At 39.8% G+C, this 14,151-nt stretch overlaps 1 protein-coding gene across 7 annotated transcripts in view; it reads left to right on the forward strand.

Moving 5' to 3' along the window:
* B3galt1 (UDP-Gal:betaGlcNAc beta 1,3-galactosyltransferase, polypeptide 1) overlaps window positions 1–14,151 on the forward strand; it is a 557,194-nt gene that overhangs the window by 432,999 nt on the left and 110,044 nt on the right. The gene's annotated exons all lie outside the window — the stretch shown is intronic.

The raw sequence follows: 14,151 nt of genomic DNA on the forward strand, positions 1-14,151 counted from the left end.
ATACAAAGCTTTGTAGAAATACTTCAAACTGACTAACATGTTACCATGCCCTGCTGGTATCAGTGCCAGTCGTAAAGATTTCTCCTTACCCAGATGGGCCATTCTACAGCTATGAGAGTTGGTTAACTTTGGTAAATCAATGTCAAATAAATTTTTATGAATAAAATTCAAAATTTGTTAGATTTATTTTACTCCAAAATTATCTGAAATAATTAAGAAAAGGATACTTTTGGAGGAATATTCAGATTGTTCTAGTCCATGACTGACTGGCAATTGTGAGCCGAGGCAGATAGAGACAACACATCATCATGGTAGGTGAATGCCCGAAGTAAATCGCTTACATCATCACTCAGGAGGCAAATATAGGGGATGAAAACTGCATTGTGGTCATGTCCTTAATGACCTTAAGACTGTCTCTAGGCCATACTTCTCAAAGGTCCTATCACCTTTTCCTAACACAACCTAGAGACAAAGAACCCAATGCTTAGACCTCAGGGAGACATTCATCAAACCAGAGCAATATCTTTGTGCCTTGAAGCTTAGCAGTTGCAAAGATAAGCCTTCGGGTCATTTTTTGTGATCAAATGAGAAGCCAAAAACTTGATTACTGTGATGGAGTAGTGCTATCTATTATGATGTTGGCAATGGAAATATTTAACTGATTACTGTATTAAACCTACTTAGGAACTTATTGGGACTAGATGAAGGTACATAATGGGATCTGGGAAATGATATGCCACAAAAAAATTCATGGTGTAAAGCTCATCATTTATTTGTGTCTACTGAGCTGAAGGTGATATCTCTCTGATAAGTATATCTAAAAAAGAAACTAGTGAATATGAATGACTCTAGAATGTTCTACCAGAGCAGCTGACATTATCAGTGCTCTTCTATGTGTCTACCTTTCCACCTTCAGTGTAGGACTTACTGGAAACCTACTTTAGTATATCAATAGAGAGGCTTTGCTTTTGCATTTATTTAGTTTTCACATTTATCTAGCTTTTATTCTTTAATAGAGTCACATCCATAATGGGTTTCCATTCTTCCATTCTGTGTTCCTCCATCTCAGCCCCTTTCATCTTCTGTGGAAGCTCTTCTTCTACCCAACCAGTCCTCTTTCTACTTGCCTGCCATTTGTGAGGGCGTGGCTCACAGAGTTAAACAGGGATGCCCGCATAAGCATGAATGGGAGGTGGCTCACTGACTGCAGTTGATGGTTCCTTCACATGACCTACACAAGGCTGATCCTACCAATACTACATCATGGAAGGGGCTCATGGGGCCCCATCCCTCCTTGAGAAACTACTAACAGTTAATGCTCGTTGGTTGGTCAAGGACTTTTAACTTCTCAACCATAATGAATTACCCATGCTTCATTTAATGGATTATTTTAAACCCTTGCTTTCTAATGAAATACATGTGCCTTCCAGTATTTATTTTAAGGGTACCCTTTGGCCACTGTAAAGTGAAAACCTGTCACTTCACAATTATAGATTAGTTATTTCCAGCCAATGAGTGTATAGTAAATTGTAATAGAGGTACAATTTGTGGACATATAGGTACAAACACGAGGAACAAACCTGGAGATGTTAGTCCTTGTTCAGGAAACAAAAAATGCCAGATTCTACCATATCTGAAGTGTTATCACAGGATACCGTTTGAGAAAGGAAAGGAGTGAAAGCTGAAGAAAGAGGTGAAGAAACGCAAAAGAACATTAAACATGAACATCTATTAAAAGAGGGTAAAGTATCAAGGGTCGTTAGTGGGTGTGTGGCCCATTGTAAGGAAGGACATGTATGTGTAAAAGTATTTTACTAACTTTGCAGAAAAAATGTCCTTCCATAGCAGGAAGACGTTGCCTCTAGAGCTCCATGCTACTTTATATAGGTTACCTGATGATTTTGAAAATTCTCATCACATCAGTTATATAATAACTCTGTTTTTTTGATTGTCTTGTGGTCACTGTTGTGGTCATGGAACACTTTAATCAAAAGCATTCTGGAGAGGAAAGAGTTTATTTTGCATTCTCTTTCTTGTTACCCATTTGTTCGTCATCAAACACCGTCCTCACGGAAACATACGCAAGGCAGGAAATTGGAGGCAGGAGCTGATGCAGAGGCTATGGAGGAGTGATGCTTACTGGCTTGCTCTTATAACTTCCTTGGCCTGATTCCTTAGAGAATCCAGGACTACCTGCCCAGAAATGGCACTACCCACAATAAACAGGGTCCTCTCACCTCAATCACTACTTAAGAAAATACCATACAGGTTTTTTTTCCCCACTAACTAGTCTTTCTCCACTCTTTCTTCTTACATTTGAGATTCTATTAAGATCATGTCTTTCTTCTAAGATATATAATTTCCATAGTTCCTAGAATATAGGGGGAAAACTGTTTTTTTTTAATTGTTTTGTAAAATGCTTCTCAGCTGAAGGTGAAACTTTTCCCCCTCAGCATTTGACATTATCATTAACTGACTGGTGGGGGCCACTGGCGTTTGGGAAACTTTGCTGTCGAGTTTTCTTGACATCCCCAGGTTTTCTGCATGCTCTTTCCAGATATTTTCAGAGGCATTAAATATTCTAATATCCTGGAGTGTCGATGGCTACATCAACTTTGGGTTTGCACATTTATCATCTTGCTTGTATTGTGCCACCTTATCCGTGAAACCATACTTTTGATCAGTCAGGACCATATTGAACACTCCCAGTGTAACTCTACTAGTATCTATTTGATACTGCAACTGGTCAAGTATGAACAATACTCTTATACATTTCTCTATACCTTCTATCACTTTTTAAATTATTTCTACCCCTTTTAACTATATCATTTTGCTAAATCTATTATTTGTGTCTAATTTTCTGAGTTTGCATTGTTGATTGGAATAGAAATGGATAATAATGCCAATTATGAAATAGATAGCTGTTTTAAAGCTAGAAAAGACATCAACTCCTTTTTGGAAAACATAAATTCACAAAGATTTTATCCAGTTTCTTAGAGCATATCCATGAAACTCATGCTGAACAATATTTTTTTCATTTTAAAGGAATTTCAGCTCTTATATTTTTTCAAATGTTATATAAAACTATTATATTCTGAAAAAATATGAGGTCTTTGGTAAATTTCACAAGCCAGTCTACATACTAAAAAGTCACGGCAGTTGCTACAGCCAGCACACTGCATTGATTTACACAATGTGTAATCATCTCACAAGCCCTTTCCAGCCTGTCCTCACCTCTGTGATGCGCACGCATGACTGAATCAAAGGCCAGCACCACATTCTGTGAGCAAGTCAGTTACTGTTCTCAAAAAACAATGGACAGAAGAAAGTCCTGACTTCATCCTATGCACCAGAACTGCCCTAATTTGGAACAAATTAACATATTATCAATTTCCTTTAAAGAAATATGAGACCATTTAGGGAAGCAGGATCCAAAGACGGGCAACAGGCTCAGAGGCAGCTCCTGCTCCATGTGTTTCAGTGACCCCCTTGAAGACCAAGCTGCTCATCTGCTACATGTGTGCAGGGGGGCCTAGGTCTAGCCTGTGCTCACTCTTTGGTTGGTAATGCAATTTCTGGGGGCCCCAAGGGTCCAGATTAGTTGATTCTGTTGGTCTTCATGTGGAGTCCCTGTCCTCCTTGAGTCATAAATATTAAGTTGTAAAGATAATAAATAAATAAATAAATAAATAAATAAATAAATAAATATTTAATTTAAAAAATATGTGACCAAGAGTTCTTACTCAAATATCATTATCAGTGGTAAAATATCCACACACTCCAGTTAATAGCAACTTGGTTAAAAAATCCCAGAGGCATGTTTGGAAAACTTAGTATGCTCTGTTGTATACAAACTTAAGCTACCCTGTTAGCATTGCAGTGTTTGTTTTTAGATTGTGATGTCATCTGCAATAGAGCCTTTAGTTTGTTCTGCACTTGGAGATCCTCTTTCCTACAAACTTCGTAAACCAAGTGGATCATTGTGCATATTATGATCTAAGAAGAGATTAGCAAACACACATGTATTCTCTATATTTAAAATAGTGCATTGTATATAGAATAATGCATATAAAACCACTAAGAGTAAGCAGATAATGTGTTTATTCTCTTTATTTCTGGTGGTCTCCTTCTTATCCTGCCCCAAATATCAGCTCCTTTGTCCCATAAATTGACATAACTTTGTGTCCTGATGATTTTCCCTTTTATATGAGTTCAACATTTGTTAATGTCAGTATGTGAGGCTTATATCTGCATAATGTCTTGTTTATTCGTACTGATAAGGGGGCAGCATTGTAAGAGTGGCAGTATCTAGTGTCGTTAAGAGTCAGCACTGTGGTGTTCGTAGGCTTTCTGACCTTTGATGCCTGATGACTTTATGCCTGCCAACATCAGTTTTCTTTTCCTTTGGATCAGGGCATTGCCTCTTACTAAAATACAAATGCCTCTTGACTAGAAAACACCATTCTCAATAACTTACCCATGCCTATCCTTAATAACCCACAACTCATTCACAATGAAATATTTTTCAGATGGACTTATCTGAGAGTGAATCTGGTGGATCCAGACTGCACCAGTGTGAAAGAGATTCAGCAGTAAATGAGGCCACTAACCATCTGGAAACCTGCAGGAAGCCATTGCAGGCAGAGAAAGGGAGACCAGGAACATTTGAGGCCAGGGAGGCTGACAAGAAACGTATTTAATTCCCATTTTCCCATGTCTTTTCTCCTAAGTTTTTAATGAACAAAATAAATCCACATGCATACACTCTGAGTCTAACCCAGAGGACATAGTGTTCTGCATAATTTCATCCTGGATCAAATTATACAAGAGTTTCAGAGAGTAGAGGGAACCCTCAGAAATGAACTTACAGAGATTCAAAAAGCATCGGAGGGTCGGGGTAGACCACTGGCTGCTCATTGCATTTATAGGATTTTTTAATGTGTTTATCATTCTGATTCCAACTATTAAACATAAGGTCAACACTTGTCAAAAAACATACTTTAAGCTGATGATTAAATGCTTTACCAAACTAGAATTTGGTATCTTCACATATACTCCCATTTTCTCTTGCTACATTTTTTCCAAGTTCATATCAGTGTTCTGTGAATACAATGAATAAAAAACACAAAGGAACTGTTTTGTGTAGATACTAAAGAAATGTAAGAGGGAATTAAAATAATAAATGCAATCAATGCTGGTCAAGAGTTTGATGTGGGTTCTCTGGTACAAGGGATACACTGTATATAGAATGTTGAGTGTTAAGTAACACTCAGCTCTTGAGTAATGTTTTAGACATCATTGTAAAGGCTGACAATTGGACAGACAGGCACTCTCATGCAGGTTGCCTAAGATGTGGGTTATTCACTTAGATGTAATACACACACACACACACACACACACACACACACACATAAACACACACACACAAACACACATGCACACACATACACAGTTAATATTGATGAAAAGTCTGTGCCCACGTCTACTGGAAATTCTCAGAGTTAACAAAGTCTCAATGGCAAATATGAGTATCTCTGAAGCCTTCTCTGAGATCACGATCCCTCCTCACTTGCCCACTAAGAACTGCCAAACTAATACAGGCAAGAGCACTAGCCTGAGCTTCTGCTGTAGCAGAAGACATGGAGGCTGAAGGAGGGTCCAAAGATGCTACTGTATAGTGATGCTTGATTCATAATGTCAGAAGAAACAACATAACATGGGTAAAGAAATAGGTTTGAACTCAGATCAAAAAGCCTAGATTCTTAGATAATCATATGGAAACACAATAAAAATTTTAGCATTTGATGTTTGCACTGTGTGTGTGTGTGTGTGTGTGTGTGTGTGTGTGTGTGTTTCTGAGGAGTGAAACCAAGCATTTTAAGCATGTTAGGCAAATGCTCTACCACTGTGTTACACCTCCTAACCCTAACCTTGAGATTTGCTTTTATGGAATGGTGTGTGTGTGTGTGTGTGTATGTGTGAAAGGAATAACATCATATTTCCTGGGCAAACAAAGGTTCTCTACCTGTGTGTTACGACCCATTTAGGGTGGCATATCAGATATTCTGTATATCAATAATTACATTAAAATTTATTTTTTTACATTACAACTTATAACAGTAACAAAATTACAGTTATGAAGTAGCAACAAAATAATTTTGTGGATGGGAGGGTCACTCCAACACGAGGTACTGTATTAAAGATTAGCAGCATTAAAAAGGCTGAGAGCCTTCTTAATGGACTAAGAGATGATTGCCAGGCAAACCAGCCTTCCCTGGGAAGAACAGTATCTCTATTCTTATGCTTCTAACTCAACAATATATGATAAGAATCATTCTTTTAGCCATTCATAACCATATTAAGCAATTGCAGTATTCCAGGCTCCATGCTGTCTATACACAGAAACTTAGGCAGAAGCAGCTGGCATACAATACAGATAAAGCTAGTTTGTACCCATTTCCGCTGGCCAAGGGATACCATTAGAAGACAATTTCAACTTTCAGACAGTCTTGAGTAAGATATTCATAGAACCTAGAATATTAATCACAAAAGCCCTGTGGTTCACTACCTTTTCATAGACAGATGTCTCATAACGACTCAGCGTTGAACACACATCTCTTGAAGGACGGCTGAGCAAAATATCACTAAGCTCTTTCAGGTAACATTTAAGAAACTTTGAGATTGCCACATCTGTTCTCTTGCACGTACATGCCCAGCCACCTGTTCCTTTCACTCAACATGGCAGAATCCTAGTCCATGAGCTGGATTTTCACTTCTCAATATAGAACCACGTATCTTACATCATGGTCCAACTAACTTCCTGATAATAAATCACTGACTTTGGATTTGTAAGAGACAACAAACATCGACTTTGTTGTTAGCGTACGTAAAACATCGTCCACTCAATGGACAATATATTTTAATGACCGGTTAGTGTCCTAAGACTTCAGATGAGAATGTCTTTTAATCCATTATCGCTTACAGTCTGAGAAGCCGGGGTCCAGATTAAATGCAATGTGATTTATGCTATGGTAAGTAAATCTTCTCTTGAAGGCTGAAAAGTGTCTTTAGATGAGTAAACCAAGCCTTTCTAACAGCGTTTTGAAGCTTGTGACATTTTGTCCTAGTTTCACCGTGGGAAGGATTCCTTAGCACTGTGCGGAGAAGCAGCGTGAGTTCACCCTGAGTCTTTGATTATGTTTAATAGCTTCACTGTCAGACGGTGAGTCATGATCTTTCACTTCTGCTTAACAGTTTGTATTTACACCTCCTTGCATTTGATAAAAAGCAGTGATGAGCTCTGCTCATTGGCAACGATGACTCCTGTATTTTAATCAGCGCAGAAGAAAAAATAAAATAGCTTGAGAGGGTGGAGAATCTCCCCCTTCTACCACTTTAAATTGTCAGAGTTCTGTACATACCCACGTAGAATGACTGTGCCATCAACTGTCAGCCAGGCCATCATCTGATTTCCCTGAGAAGGTTTCCCTTCATTCTGTGAGCCTCAATTTAACAAATGAGATTGAGAAAAAAAAAATTATCTTTTCTATTGCAAATCTAGCTGACTTAAACATTCATCAGCGTGTCTTTGTAAAAGTTAATCTAATGGGGAGGAAATCAAATCTGTCTGATTCCTTCCCTGATCCAGTAAGGCTGGATATATCCAGCAGTAGGGTGTGGTCAAACCACATAGACTCTAAGGAAAGCATCCAGGAAGAAGTAGACCTGATATTTCTGAACAGATATCAGAATATAATAATTATTTTAAAAGGTATCTAAAGTCCATTCCTCACTAGGCTGCCTTAAAAGTTTTCTTCTGTAAAAGTTAAAGCCTGGGTTTTGTTTGCTTCTTGAGTTAACAATAATATCCTCACTCAAAACAGTCTGGAAAGATGTTTCATCTTTCCCTGATGAAAACAATTTGGAGTTGGTACTGACTACAGGGTCCTAACTGATTTAGTAGAAGTCTCTTTAGGATCTAGTAGAGAGAGATGAAGTATTGGTAGAAGATGGAAGTAGTTGGGGTTTAGTGTACAAGGGCAAGATGTAAATGTGTCAGCTTTGTGAAAAAAAAACACAGGTAGAATGTAAATATGAAACATCCCCTGGAGGCTTGTGTTGGGTCACTTGGTGTCAAAATAGTGTTGTTGTTGTTGTTGTTGTTGTTGTTGCTGTTGCTGCTGCTGCTGCTGCTGCTGCTGCTGCTGCTGCTGCTGCTGCTGTTTTGGGAAGATCTGTGAAGCACTCAAGAGAAAAGTTGTAATGGGAGAAATTGGGTACATTGGGCAGTCTTATGACTACTTGCCTTGATGAACTGCACCCTCAGTCTGTCGAACAAAATAAATCCTTCCTCTCTTGATTAACTTCTCATCTGACACTTGATTACATGTGGAAAAATCAGTTAATACTACTACTCAACTCTGCTATTGTATCAAGAAAACAGGCATAAGCAACATAAATGAATGACCATGGCCATGCTCAAATAAAGCTTTATTTATAAAAATGGTAGTAGGATATGGCTTCTGAATCATAATGTGCTGATACCTAGTAAAAGATAATGCTTCTGTTGGGACATATTTTGTCACATTACTAAAGGAATAGTAACTATATTTACTGTCTTGACCTTTCCATACATTGAAAATGACTTTTTTCTTTTACCGTTTCTTTAGATTTTAACAGCGTACATAAATTTTTCCATAACTTCAAGCCATTGTTCAAGGCTGAAAGCACCCTAAGAACCAAGTTTTAGGGTAGAGGACAGAAGAGGATTAGATGGGACAATGGCAGAGATATCACGCCAATGTATTCCATTGCATTTTAGCAAGTGTTAACAGCACAGGGTAAAGCACACTGAAGCAGAAGTGAAAGCTGTATGCATATTGGGAAGGATTAGAACAGGTGATACGTCTCTTCAATATGGCCATTCAAAAGAAGAATCTACTCCAGCACTAACTGATACAGAACTTGGAACGATTGGGCTCTAGCCTGATAGACAGTTCAGGGAGGAGACACAACCACAAGGAGTAGTTACTGCTCAGCTGAATCCACAAAAACTGACAGCAAGCATATGTGTTGGGTGGGAACATGCTTGAGGGACCACAGGAAGTAAGACCATGCAAAGCAAGTAAGGCAGGGTCCAGGAGCCCTGCAGGAACACAGAAACGCGTGCTACGGGGCTTGTTCAGGCACTCGTGTTCTTCCCAGAAGCCCTAATCACTGGGATATTGGATCATTTAATAAGGCGCCTCCAGAGTGTGTGACCATGTTTCTAAGGAGCCAGTCAGGAATAACTCACCAGATACCACTGCAGAGATTGGGAAAGGATATAATGACAACCCAAGATCCAGGCAGGGGAGGACTAAATTGGAGCTGAAGGCATTGTACTCATATGTGCCAGAGCTGTGACAACCTAAAACGAGTTTTTCCTTTATAAAGTCTCATTTATACCTCTGTATGAAAATCAGACACCATGCCTAATACTGTATTGTTCTGTGCGTCTTATCTTCTGGAAGTCATATTGCCTACCCCTTTTGACACATAAGGAACTTTTTCTTGTTGAAAGAGTTTGAGGTGCACAGAAAATTTAACTTGGAAACAGAATCATTTTTGGGACTAAAAGAGGGAACGGATGAGAGCCAAATAGGTATGATGTGCAGTGGGCGTTTCATGTCTTCATGAGTTGTTTCAGTATAGGATGATTTCCAGTGAAAGGAGCAGCACTTTTAACCGTGTGTGTGTGTGTGTGTGTGTGTGTGTGTGTGTTGTGTGTGTTGTGTGTGTGTTGTTGTGTGTGTGCATTCCATATGCAAATACATATATTCAAATGCCAAAGTCATTTCTACAATTTCTGACAAATAAAAAAGTGAGTGCTTGAGGAGGAGCCTACAAAGGCCTTTTACAGGCACAAGAAAACCTGTGTGTATGACTGTTATACCATTTATATATAATTCGTTGGCGATTTTGCAAAAGAGATACATCTGATTTGTTTGTTTGTTTATTTGTTTAATGTAGTGCAGGCTCTACTGTGAATGGAGAATAACTCTTCCCTTCCCACATCCCACTTAGTTGCTTCTCTGAGTAAGATTTGCCTGGCAGAAAAACTACACCGCTGTTCTAAGAAATGAACATAGGCCAGGCGAAAAGATGCTCCAAAGACAAAGAAAAGAAAACCTTTGTCTTAGAATTTCATAGTACTTGGACACCCTGGGATAGAATGTCCCCTGCATCTTTAGCAACTCCTCTTGGGAGTAGAGCTGTAACTGCAGAGGAACCCAGTCTGAGCCAATCAAACTGACATGAGCCACAGTGACACTTAAGTCGCACAGTGCTGACTTTCCCGGACGACGTGAACAGTGACAAACTTCGATGAATGTGCCTAAGTTCCATGTTAGGTCAGCTACCTACCAGCTGATTCTGGTGAGAAAACAATAGCCACGTAAATACCTGTTCAAACTTGGCTCTGCATGCAGACCACTCTGGAGGGTTAGACGGAGAATCTGGAAAAACAATTGCAACAGCATAGCTGGATTTGAAAAGTACGAACCTCTCAAGAGTCCATGCAGAGAGAGAGTCAGGCACCAAACCATGCAGGCCTCTGCCCAGACAGGCTCCAAACCCCAACCATTTTCTCTTCTTGAGGAAATGTGAATTCACTTCCTAAATGCTTTGTCTGGGTTTCAGATAAACCACTGGTTTCATTGTAAGCAAAGTGGGTCAGCAAGCTTCTGAAAGTTGGACTCTCTGTGGCAGTGTTTATTCAACTGTCTCACCACAGACCAGTGTGGGGTCTCCTAGAGAGACCAGTGTGAGGTCTCCTAGAGAAAGGGTCTTGGCTGCGGGGCTGAGGCAGATTCCCCCAGCTCCCATTCGCTTTTCGTCTCCACTCCATTTGCACTATGATAAACTAGATTCCAAAAGTTCTGTGCCTGCTTTATACAATAGGAGATTGGAAATGAAATGAATACTTGAGAACAAAGGCAATAAAGTATGATTATGGCTGCTGGAGGAATGATTTGTTTCAAATGCCAATTGCTTAGAGCAGGGTTTTAGTAAAAAAAATCAAAGAATAAATGGTTACCATATTGGCAACGTATTCTCTTATTGATCTTCTATGGAAATCAGATTTCAGACAGGAAAAAAGCCTGCCACGTGTAAGACCATATTCCAGAGCAAGTGTCTGTGATGAACGATTATCAAGTCTCTTACTGCTTACAGTACATTTTCAGAAGCACCCTGATACTTGGGCTCATAACTTTTTTATGTTACTTGATTTCTAGATTCTATAGGTCAATAAAATTGAAAAGTGAAGGTTTTATGACCCAGAATAAGGTTATGCTGCAGCCAAAGTCTCTTATGTCTGCATTAGTCTAACCTGGGGAGTTTATTTAAAAGAGATTCCCAGAACTTCATCCTCTGACACTTTCCACTCAGAGGTTAAGGAGAGTCTGTGATTCTGTATTTACACTCAATAGTTCATGTACCAGGAGGCTTATTGATGGGGGTTTGAGAAAGAAAAAACACAATAGATGCAACCTGCTTTTGAATCTAAGAAAAAGGACCAGAAAGTTAAGAGGCTTAAAATAGCTAAAAATCAGAGCTGATATCAAGCCTCTGATTCAGCATGCCAGAAATCCTTCTGAAAGAGAGGAAAGGGATAAAAAGAAATATTTGTATGGCTGGGGACCTTACCTTGTTACCTACCTCACCCAAATCACTACAAGTCCACAGCGTAGACTTTCTTTCTTTCCTTCTTTCCTTCTTTCCTTCTTTCCTTCTTTCCTTCTTTCCTGCATCCAGCAGGACAAGGGCAGCATTTTGAGATCAAAATTGCATTATTTCTTCTATTCATTCTATTGCCATCTCCCTGGACCTCTTCTTCTGTCACTCTCTTTCCTTCTGGAGAATTTTGTGTCCCCATATTCTCCATTCCTATGCTCAAAACTCGTATTTCTAATGTAGTTTCTAAATGTAGTTATCTGGACTCTCTCTCTTTCTCTCTCTCTCTCCCTCTCTCTCTCTCTCTCCATATGTACATATATATATGCATGTATGCATATATATGCATGTATATATATTAGATATATAGATATATATTAGATATGTATCCATACATTTATGGCTATGGATATAGATATAGATATAAAGATTTCTTAACAGATTTGGCCATAACATTTCAAGAAATATTTATCTTTTGGAGGACACCGATAATCTTTCAATAGTCTCAACTACTACTGTGGCAGTCCGTGTGACATCATGCTACTATAGGAACCTACATATTCTTGTTTTTCCAGACAAAAGGAGATTATCCATAGGCTAGGCATAGGGATCTTCTCTGAGGCTCTTTGCAGGGACCCTGCTCACATTTAGACCATCCACTTCTACAATTTCACCTCTATGTTTTTTCGATTTTGCACAGCTTAAAGGCACCAACAGGGAAGTCAGGGAGACCACCACTATCATTGTCATGGACAGAGCCTTGAAGGGGCAAAGGGGCAAACATTTGAGCACACGGAATGCTTCCAAGTCTAGTTCTGGCTATTACAAAGAAATGGATTGGCTCCTGTAGACAAGTATTCATGTTGAGTGTACATGTCCATACCACGTGCTAGTAGTAAGCCATGCTAGTTTACACAGAATGGTGTTTCTCAGTGATAGGCTGTGATCAGTGCTGTTCCACGTGGTATTCATCTCTACTTCATTTTGATGCAGCTCTCTAAAATGGCAGTCTTCAGTGGCACAGAAAAGGGATTTGAAATATGCATTGTTTTGCTGGAAACTGAATTAGCAGGTGACTCACCACCTATGGGGGGGGGGGCAGTAGAAGAAAACATTTCACACCACTGCTCTCTGCTGATGTATTCAACCAGAGAATCTCTGCAGAGAGAGAAAGGCGTAATCATTGTGGAATTTACGAGGCAGAAAGGAAAGAAACTGCGTGGATGCCCAAGGAACTCTTGATCAGAATTCATCTGGAAGGAAGAGGCAATTCACTGCACTTACTGCAGAAACTCATGCTCATGGCCTCCTTTCTGCTCTCTTTGTGAGAGTGGAAAATGTCTTTTTCTAATGTCAGAGCACAGTGGATGAGAAGAGTAAACAGAGGGTCTTCTCAGACCCAAATCAGTAGGTTCAGGTCCCATCGTTTCAGCACCCCTCAGCCATCTTGCTTACGACAAAGTCCTTGTTCTCTCAAGCATCCTTCCCGTCTGTAACATGAACTAACAACAGTTATTACCATCCACTCCCTCAGAGGAAGTGATGAGGAAGAATTTATGTTGAAGGAGCCTGGCACACTAGAGCATTCGCCAAGTGGAGCTATCATTAGATGGAAAGAAGTCAGAGGCCTGTTCAGTTGAGTGTAATAACAGGTTGTGTGAACAGCATCTTAGCCTGCCCACCCAGACAGGATCATTAAATTCTAAGCCAGCTCTGTTGTCCCCACGATCATAGGTCTAAAGATATATTACTTCTCCATGCTGCTCGTCGGTGATGTCAGGTTTCTTCCAGTAGATTAGTCACATGCTGGGAAAAGATGAGTGATTAGTCATATGGAAGGTTGTGACCATCTCCCTCATAATCTTAGCACAAGACTGATTGCAATCTGAAAAAGACAAGGGCTTCTTTCCCAGCTAGGCCTTGTGTATCCAGAGGTCAGCCTGGGGTTGATTTGACTTGATTTCCAAGTTGCCTTCTCATCAGATAGTGTAGTTGGCTCGTGAGCATTCGGGATGTGCCTTACAAAGCCAGCCTTCAGTCATACCATGATTCTGTTCCCACAGGGAAGAGGGCACTCCCTGACTCCAGCTCTGGATGTAGGAGCTGCTAGGGGCTCCCTTCCCGTTATTCTCTGCTACAACTAGCTTGCTGCTTGTCCCTTTCTCTACGGAGCTCAAAATACGCAGGGATGGTTTTTTGCTGAATATGATATTAAGAAAATAAGGTTAACTTCTCTTTTAGCAGGGCAGGCAATTGCTGAAATATGCTAATTCAAATAAGAGGAGAACTGTGATAGGTTTTGTCTCTCTTTCTTGCTTGCTTTTTTGGCTTCCCGTTTATGTTCAGTCTATTCCTCTCTCTTCCCTCCTTCCAGCTCTGTCAGATAAAGCCATAAAGAGAGCAGGAAATTACTTCCCAGGAGTCCCTGTGAGCCAG

This window comes from Mus musculus, chromosome 2, assembly GCF_000001635.26.
Source record: "Mus musculus strain C57BL/6J chromosome 2, GRCm38.p6 C57BL/6J".
Taxonomy (NCBI): Eukaryota; Metazoa; Chordata; class Mammalia; order Rodentia; family Muridae; genus Mus; species Mus musculus.